We start from the raw sequence: 10,837 nt of genomic DNA on the forward strand, positions 1-10,837 counted from the left end.
CCTGTCTTTAGCGGATCTATTCCCTAAATATGGCACTGTGCATAACAATGGTTATTAAATTCTGAATAAAAGAGCCAGGCGACGATCCCTTTTTCTTGCAAATATGTCAACGACATGTTCGGCGTTGATATTGTGTTCGCTGTAAATGTTCATCAAACCCAGGCCTGACATTCGCTCAGTTGTCATGGTACTCCTCAAATACGTTTTGACTCGACGCATTGTCGAAAATGAGCGCTCAGCCGTGGCCGTTGCTACTGGCATACACAACAGAACCATGAGGCAGATCCTTATGTTAGGATACGATGCCTCAGTAGCTATGTCCAATCATGCTTTTTCCAGGGTTGAGTAGGGAGCAGGTGAAGTTACAATCCACTTCGCAAGTCGGCTCGTCATCTGGCAGGTCTAACTTGAACTCCTGGAACTCCTGGGTGAGACCGTCGACCTGCAAATAAATCTTTATTGTATTTTCGCACTTATGCCATTTAAATATATGCGGCCAATGATTCGGTGCTTATTAGATTAAAGGGTTTCATTTGTTTCATTAGGATTTTCTTATTATTGTGGAAACGATCAATAATTATTTAATTTTAATATCTTTAATGCATGCGCAAGTAAATAAGTTAGCATAAATGCTACACGATTATTTGGTAAAAACGCACGTGATGAATCAGCTCACATACAGTATTAATGTATTCAGATATTAACCCGTTCACTGGCAGGCAAGTCGTGTACATGCGCGATATTTTTTCAAATTCCGATTTTGTTTCCTCACACTCCCTCGACCTTTTGGTAATATCATTGTGAAAATGTCAAACAACTTGGATCCAAATGAGACGTCTCATTCGGATCAAGTTGTTTGAATATATAACGATACTCGGGGTAAGGCAGTGAACGGGTTAAAACCTACATGATGTTACCAATGTAGTTTTATGATTGGTGCATTGCATCACAAACTATTCGTTTTATTCCTTGATTACACTACCTTTTGAGGCAGCAGATACTGTGCCTTGCACCGTCCATTGCCTTTCAACAGCCGTGCGTCCATTCGGAACTCCTCGGCCATTTTATCGAAAACTTGTTTTTGAAAAAAATGGCCGAGGAGTTCCGAATGCCGTGCGTCTAGATCAACAAGCAAATGAACGAGCCGAGATAGTAAACAAACGGTTGTGGATAAGCTAAGAGAAGAATTTCGATAAGGGTGTTTTAATAAACCATGCAAGATATATCATAACATTATATAGTTCTGACCTGGAAGGGAACTTATACTGGTGAACGTTGTTCCAAGTTGCGGTTAATAGCTCTTTCTTCTCACTGTCGTCTAGTTTTTGCCCGAAAATATCACCGTAAGGCGGATTAAATGTCTGTTCAGTCATTTTTAAAAGTCCCGCCTTGTAAACATCATTCGGATCATTTACCAGGAGGTCAACCAGGATCCACACCGATTTGGCAGGTTATGGGAAAATAACGAGTGTATAACTTAAGTTGAGATCTACATCGTGATCACCTTTTTTGCGGAATTTAGGTATTACACTATAAAAACCAACAAACGATAAAATTCTGACGTAATTATTTCAAATACCCCCCCCCCCCCCCACCCTTTACTTTTTATTGCATTTTTGGAACTTTTATTTTTTCGCTTTTTTCTGACGAAGTGTACGCATTGGCGTACTGGCGTATGCCTGGGTACGCGCCTGGTCATACACATTCATGATAGCTACCATATCCCTTTATGTGAATCTGTCGTACACGTTCATAATAGCTACCATACCCCTTTATGTGAATCTGTCATACACGTTCATGATAGCTACCATACCCCTTTATGAGAATCTGTCATACACGTTCATAATAGCTACCATACCCCTTTATGTGAATCTGTCATACACGTTCATGATAGCTACCATACCCCTTTATGTGAATCTGTCATACACGTTCATGATAGCTACCATACCCCTTTTTGTGAATCTGTCATACACGCTCGTGATGGCTACCATACCCCTTCATGAGAATCTCTCATACACGCTCATAATAGCTACCATACCCCTTTATGTGAATGTCATACACGTTCATCAAAGCTACCATACCCATTCATCACATTCTGTCATACACGCTAATGATGGCTACCATATCCCTTGATGTTAATATGTCATACACGCTCATTATGGCTACCATGCCCCTTTATATTTACATTAACACTTCATTCCTTAACGATGGTTGATGTTTATCAATTTCATATTTTATCTGTATAAAGTGCAATGGCATTTCCCATCGAAATCGCGTGCGTTTGTTCGATACTTCTGTCCTGTCATTGGGCTCAATAATACTAATGGGCGGGGCATATTTACTACGGAACTATTTTTCAATGAAATCGTAGTTAAATTAATGGCGACATGCAAAACTGTAATCTGCAGTAAAGCAGTTAGAACAAGATAAGCAAAGATAATTTAATTATTTTTAGATGATTTCATGATGAATGGAACAGTTGAAGAAACGTTTGTGTTTAAAAAGGCTGTTAAATGTCACGAAAAAGCAAAAACAGTTCAAAATAACCTCCATAACGGGTGCTTGTATGACGTCACGAGTGATGTCATTGAAAAAGTTTTATATTAAGCTCGATTCGGGCCGCAACATATCTCGGCAGCTGCATTTTGTTTCGACGCCATTTTTTACAGTGTTCATTCGTTTTGAAAGTGTTGTTTTTTTTCAAAAATTGACTGGATTACTGGGATTATTTACACACAATACCTATTGGGTAATCAATTAATTACCTATGCAGTCCTACTTTAACCATTATTTGTTTTGATAACTAATTTAAGCCTGAAAATTTTGTTAACATGTTCTTGATAAAATGTACAGCATCTTCAGCATCGCCATCAGATATTTTTTTTTGAAATCTCTTTGTTCATTGCATACGACGTAATGAAATCATGTCCATATAAGTCGTATGTTCTGAATAAAATCGACAGAAATATCTAAAGTTCGGAGAGTTAGTCGTTTTAGACGTAATTCAGTGCTTTTAATAGTCAAAACAACTGCAGAAAAAAACTATTTAGTTAAACACTTCAGCTCGCCAGGAAAAGACAACTCAGCATGTATGTTAAATGTGGCTTATTTCATGTTATAGTATTTGTATGCAGCTGCATTATATATGCTAAAATATGTTTTTGTGCAAAAGTTTGCATCGTTGACCAACTTTCGGTCAGAAACCAGTTATGATGCGGGCCCTGATAGCGCATATGTAAAACTAAAAACGGGCATTAACGGCACGTGAATTTATTGAATAATGCACGTTTTCTACCGATAACGCCCGGGGTTTTGCGTTTTAACACACCTCGATAACGGACCGAAAACACACGTTTTATGCAATAATACGTATTTATAATATTCTTGACCTTGAAAGATAGAAAATAAACATATAAATAAGGAACTGTTTTATCTGTACATTCATTGTCGTTTAAAAGTAGGTTACGATAGCTGTTCTAATTTACCCACCATTGAGAACGACGAGAGAAAGAAAAAAAGAGAAAATGCTCGTGAATAATCAATTTATTTTAGCAGAAATGTAGATTTAAATAAATGTGAATATAAATATTAAAATTCGACATGTTGCATTTGGACTCCACCCATTTTGAACAGCCCCATTGCATACCATACCCCAATAAAATGCAACATGTCGAATTTTAATCCTTAAATGTAAATCTGTCATACACGCTCATGATGGCTACCATATCCCTTTATGATAATCTGTCATACACGCTCATGATAGCTACCATATACCTTCGTGTGAATCTGGAATACACGCTCATGATGGCTACCGTACCCCTTTATTGGCGCCGCACTGAAGTGAGCGCCTATTATGGAATGGAAATTTATTTTAGTTAGTGGTAGGAGCGGTTTTTAATTTGATTGACAGTTGGGTTTTATTGTTATTTTATTATGATTAAAACATGCAAATGGATGTCGATTGCATGGGTGTTAAAGATGCTATTAGTGGTTGAATAGATTGACTTCAATTAATCTTCAAAACATTATTTCGGAAGAACGACAAAAAAGTTTAATAACTGTTCCCGGTTCGTTTACGTTTTCCGATTGGTTACCTGTAATCATGTGCCGGAAATGTAAAATGTGTGGACCGATAATTATGTGAATGGAAATAATTATTTATCATTTTTGTTGTTATGTTTACCGCATTGATAAACAATGAGGTCAACTTTTTTCTTTAATTTAATCGATATCGGAATTAAATGTTCACCTTACTTTATTTGTTAATGTGTTGAAGGTGACGTTGGTAAAATTTCATTACGATTGACCCCGAGTTGTTTTATTTTTAGATCACGTACACAGTGCGCACAAAACGATTGGTCGAGTAAGTTATGTGATAAGATGTTTTCGCGGGAACTTCACAAATCTTACACTTTCATTAATTCAGTTTAGATAATTATGGCCTTTAAGGATTTTTGTTTTCATATAGATTTTCTGTTATATATATTGTTACTATTTATTATTGCAACTTTCAGACGAAATGATATTATTTAATAAAGTACTGCAAAAATTGTTAAAATTTCATTTCATATCACTTCTTCATGATGAATCCCCCATTCAATGAGGAAACTTATTCTTCCCTTCAAGTTGTCATTCAAGCATGGTGACGTGCCCCCCCCCCCCCCCCCCCCAATGATAAGAACTGCAGTGTACAAGAGCAATAACTCTATTTCAGCGAATTGCAGAGTTATACCCTTTGTACCTTTTTTCTGTCCGGAGCATAACTAGATACTGTTATGAATTTCATTAAACATCATTCAATGGTAAAGCACAGCGAGAAGAAGTGCAGTGCACAATAACTATAGCTGTATTTCAGCTTATTATAGATTTATTGCCCTTTGCTGCTTTGCTTTTTCTTGACCAGAGCATTTCTTTAAAACTACTCATGATATTAAAATAAAACTTGGTATATGGATACTGGTGGCAATGACAAAACGTACAGTGCAAAGCACCCTAATTCTGACATGTTCCTTAATGTCCCACACCCATAGTGAAATCTTCAACTTGAAACTCTTCAATTTCAATGCGTTTGCCTATGTTGTTAAGCAGAATACTACATCCCTGCACTTTCCGCGGCTGGCACCAACTTTGCCATTAAGGTGACGCTCAAACCTACAAGATGCACCTGCCGGCTGGCACCAATTTTGCCATTTAGGGGACGCTCAAACCTAAAGGATGCACCTGCCGGGATGATCGGGATGATTATTGGGCACCGTTTTCCAACGCGTCAAAGTATGACCAAAAACGCGACATTTCGTCCTTTTTTAACGTTACGAAAACGAACCCGGTACGAAACTGCGAATCCCGTATAACTCCGGTACCAATAAGGCTAGGAGGTTGGTTCTGGTGTTGAAATTTAGGTATCTCAATTCTCTACAAGAGGCACCCGTCGGGGTGCCTGGAATGATATTCGATCACCGGTTCCATTCGCCTACAAGTCTACTTTACACTCTGAAATGCAGCGAAAAATGCCTAAAACTGGGGTGTGCGGTTTCGAACATATCTCAGCATCCCTGCACTTTCCGCGACTGGCACCAACTTTGCCATTTAGGAGACGCTCAATCCGACAGGATGCATCTGCCGGGGTGATCGGGATGATTATTGGGCACCGTTTTCCAACGCGTCAAAATATGACCAAAAACGCGACATTTCGTCCTTTTTTAACGTTACCAAAACGAACCCGGTACGGAACTGCGAATCCCGTATAACTCCGGTACCAATAGGGCTAGAAGGTTGGTTCTGGTGTTGAAATTTAGGTATCTCAATTCCCTACAAGAAGCACCCGTCGGGGTGCCTGGAATGATATTTGATCACCGGTTCCATTCGCCTACAAGTCTATTTTACACTCTGAAATGCAGTGAAAAATGCCTAAAGCTGGGGTGTGCGGTTTCGAATATATCTCAGCATCCCTGCATTTTCCGCGGCTGGCACCAATTTTGCCATTTAGGGGACCCTCAAACCTACAAGATGCACTTGCCGGTGTTATCGGGATGATTAATGGGGACCGTTTTCCAGCGCATCAAAGTATGACCCAAAACGCGACATTTCGTCCTTTTTTAACATTACCAAAACGAACCCGGTACGGAACTGCGAATCCCGTATAACTCCGGTATCAATAGGGCTAGGAGGTTGGTTCTGGTGTTGAAATGTCCCTTCAAAAAACACCCGTCGGGATGCCTGAAATGATATTCGATCACCGGTTCCATTCGCCTACAAGTCTATTTTACACTCTGAAATGCAGCGAAAAATGCCTAAAACTGGGGTGTGCGGTTTCGAACATATCTCAGCATCCCTGCACTTTCCGCGGCTGGTACCAATTTTGCCATTTAGGTTACGCTTAAACCTACAAGATGCACCTGCCGGCTGGCACCAAATTTGTCATTTAGGGGACGCTCAAACCTACAAGATGCACCTGCGGGGGTGATCGGGAAGATTATTGGGCACCGTTTTCCAACGCGTCAAAGTATGACCAAAAATGCGACATTTCGTCCTTTTTTAACGTTAAAACGAACCCGGTACGGAACTGCGAATCCCGTATAACTCCGGTACCAATAGGGCTAGGAGGTTGGTTCTGGTGTTGAAATTTAGGTCTCTTGATTTCCAACAAGAAGCACCCGTCGGGGTGCCTGGAATGATATTCGATCACCGGTTCCATTCGCCTACAAATCTATTTTACACTCTGAAATGCAGCGAAAAATGCCTAAAACTGGGGTGTGCGGTTTCGAACATATCTCAGCATCCCTGCATTTTCCGCGGCTGGTACCAATTTTGCCATTTAGGGGACGCTCAAACCTACAGGATGCACCTGCCAGGGTGATCGGGATGATTAATGGGGACCGTTTTCCAAAGCGTCAAAGTATGACCAAAAAGGCGACATTTCGTCCCTTTTTAACGTTACCAAAACGAACCCGGTACGGAACTGCGAATCCCGTATAATTCCGGTACCAAAAGGGCTAGGAGGTTGATTTTGGTGTTGAAATTTAGGTATGTCGATTCCCTACAAGAAGCACTCGTCGGGGTGCTTGAAATGATATTCGATCACCGGTTTCATTCGCCTACAAGGCTATTTTACACTCTGAAATGCAGCGAAAAATGCCTGAAACTGGGGTGTGCGGTTTCGAACATAACTCAGCATCACTGCCATTTCCGCGGCTGGCACCAACTTTGCCATTTAGGGGACGCTCAAACCTACAAGATGCACCTGTCGGCTGGCACCAAATTTGCCATTTAGGGGACGCTCAAACCTACAAGATGCACCTGCCGGGGTGATCGGGATGATTATTGGGCACCGTTTTCCAACGCGTCAAATTATGACCAAAACCGCGACATTTCGTCCTTTTTTAACGTTACGAAAACGAACCCGGTACGGAACTGCGAATCCCGTATAACTCCGGTATCATTAGGGCTAGGAGGTTGGTTCTGGTGTTGAAATTTAGGTCTCTCGATTCCCTACAAGAAACACTCGTCGGGATGCCTGGAATGATATTCGATCACCGGTTCCATTCGCCTACACTCTGAAATGCAGTGAAAAATGCCTAAAACTGGGGTGTGCGGTTTCGAACATATCTGCTTTTTAGGGGACGCTCACCACTGGACTAACCTCCTTAGTGTTAGTGGTACGAACCTTACCACTGAACTTCCCTCCCAACGTGTTATAGGCACGAACCTTACCACTGGACTTCACTCCCAATCTGTTATAGGCACGAACCTTACCACTGGACTTCCCTCCCAATATATTAAAGGCACGAACCTTACCACTGGACTACCCTCCCAATATATTAAAGGCACGAACCTTACCACTGGACTACCCTCCCAATGTGTTATAGGCACGAACCTTACCACTGTAAGCGTAAGGCATTAACCTTACCACTGGCCTATCCGTCCAATATATTATAGGCATGAACCTTACCCCTGGCCTACCCGCCCAATATGTTATAGGCATGAACCTTACCACTGGACTACTCGCCCAATATGTTATAGGCATTAACCTTACCACTGGCCTACCCGCCCAATATATTATAGACATGAACCTTACCACTGGCCTACCCGCCCAATATGTTATAGGCATGAACCTTACCACTGGCCTACCCGCCCAATATATTATAGACATGAATCTTACCCCTGGCCTACCCGCCCAATATGTTATAGGCATGAACCTTACCACTGGCCTACCCACCCAATATATTATAGACATGAACCTTACCACTGGCCTACCCGCCCAATATATTATAGGCATGAATCTTACCACTGACCTTCCCGCCCAATATGTGATAGGCATGCACCTTACCACTGGCCTATCCGCCCAATATATTATAGACATGAACATTACCACTGGCCTACTCGCCCTCCCAATGTGTTAGAGTCATGAAACTTACCACTAAAGTACCCTCATAATGTTTTATAGGCATGATCCTTACCACTAGTATACCGTTCCAATGTGTCAAAGGCACGAACTTTACCCCCTGAACCACCATCCCAATGTTTTAGATGCACAAACCGTATCACGGGACTACGCTCCCAATGTTTTACAGGCACAAACCTTACCACTTGACTACCCTCAAAATGTGTTTAAAGCACAAACCTTACCACTGTACCATCCTCCCAAAATGTTATAGGCACGAACCTTACCACTGTACCATCCTCCCAAAATGTTATAGGCACGAACCTTACAACTGGACTACACTCCCAATGTGTTAGTGGTACGATCCTGGCCATTTGACTACCTCCCACTGTGTTAGTGGTACAAACCTTACCAATGGACTACCCTCCCACTGTGTTAGTGGTACAAACCTTACCACTGGACTACCCTCCCAATGTGTTAGTGATACGATCCTGGCCATTTGACTACCTCCCACTGTGTTAGTGGTACAAATCTTACAACTGGACTACCCTCCCAATGTGTTAGTGGTACGATCATGGCCATTTGACAACCTCCCACTGTGTTAGTGGTACAAAAACTACCCTCCCAATGTGTTAGTGGTACAATCCTGGCCATTTGACTACTTCCCACTGTGTTAGTGGTACGAACCTTACCACTTGACTAACCTCCCAATGTGTTAGTGGTACGATCCTGGCCATTTGACTACCTCCCACTGTGTTAGTGGTACGAACCTTACCACTTGACTACCCCCCCCATGTGTTAGTGGTACGATCCTTACCACTTGACTATCTCCCAATGTGTTAGCGGTACGAACCTTACCACTTGACTACCCTCCCAATGTGTTAGTGGTACGAACCTTACCACTTGACTTCCCTCCCAATGTGTTAGTGGTACGAACCTTACCACTTGACTACCCTCCCAATGTGTAAGTGGTACGAACCTTACCACTTGACTACCCTCCCACTGTGCTAGTGGTACGAACCTTACCACTTGACTATCTCCCAATGTGTTAGCGGTACGAACCTTACCACTTGACTACCCTCCTAATGTGTTAGTGGTACGATCCTGGCCATTTGACTACCTCCCACTGTGTTAGTGGTACGAACCTTACCACTGGACTACCCTCCCAATGTGTTAGTGGTACGATCCTGGCCATTTGACAACCTCCCAATGTGTTAGTGGTACGAACCTCACCACTGGACTACCCTCCTAATGTGTTAGTGGTAAGAACCTTACCACTTTACTACCCTCCCAATGTGTTAGCGGTACGAACCTTACCACTTGACTACCCTCCTAATGTGTTAGTGGTACGAAACTTACCACTTTACTACCCTCCCAATGTGTTAGTGGTACGATCCTGACCACTTGACTACCCTTCCAATGTGTTAGTGGTACGAAGCTTACCACTTTACTACCCTCCCAATGTGTTAGTGGTACGAAACTTACCACTTTACTACCCTCCCAATGTGTTAGTGGTACGATCCTGACCACTTGACTATCCTTCCAAAGTATTAGTGGTACGATCCTAACCAATTGACTACCCTCTCAATGTGTTAGTGGTACGATCCTTACCACTGGACTACCCTCCCAATGTGTTAGTGGTACGATCCTGGCCATTTGACTACCCTCCCAAAGTGTTAGTGGTACGATCCTAACCAATTGACTACCCTCTCAATGTGTTAGTGGTAAGAACCTTACCACTGGACTACCCTCCCAATGTGTTAGTAGTACGAACCTTACCACTTGACTACCCTGCTAATGTGTTAGTGGTACGAAACTTACCACTTTACTACCCTCCCAATGTGTTAGTGGTACGATCCTGACCACTTGACTACCCTTCCAAAGTATTAGTAGTACGATCCTTACCAATTGACTACCCTCTCAATGTGTCAGTGGTACGATCCTTACCACTGGACTACCCTCCCAATGTGTTAGTGGTACGATCCTTACCACTGGACTACCCTCCCAAAGTGTAAGTGTACGATCCTAACCAATTGACTTCCCTCTCAATGTGTTAGTGGTACAATCCTTACCACTGGACTACCCTCCCAATGTGTTAGTGGTACGATCCTTACCACTTGACTACCCTACCAATGTGTTAGTGGTACGATCCTTACCACTTGACTACCCTCCCAATGTGTTAGTGGTACGATCCTTACCACTGGACTACCCTCCCAATGTGTTAGTGGTACGATCCTTACCACTTGACTACCCTACCAATGGTGTTAGTGGAACGATCCTTACCACTTGACTATCCTCGCAATGTGTTATTTGTACAATCTTTACCACTTGACTACCTTCATATTTTTATAGGCACGAACTTTAACACTGGAGTACCTTCCTAAAGTGTTAGAGGTACGATCCTTATTACGTGACGGCCCTCCAAGTTTCAGGCTGCATGACCAGCTTCCAAAGTCT

This window comes from Mya arenaria, chromosome 16 (assembly GCF_026914265.1).
Source record: "Mya arenaria isolate MELC-2E11 chromosome 16, ASM2691426v1".
In the NCBI taxonomy this organism is placed as follows: Eukaryota; Metazoa; Mollusca; class Bivalvia; order Myida; family Myidae; genus Mya; species Mya arenaria.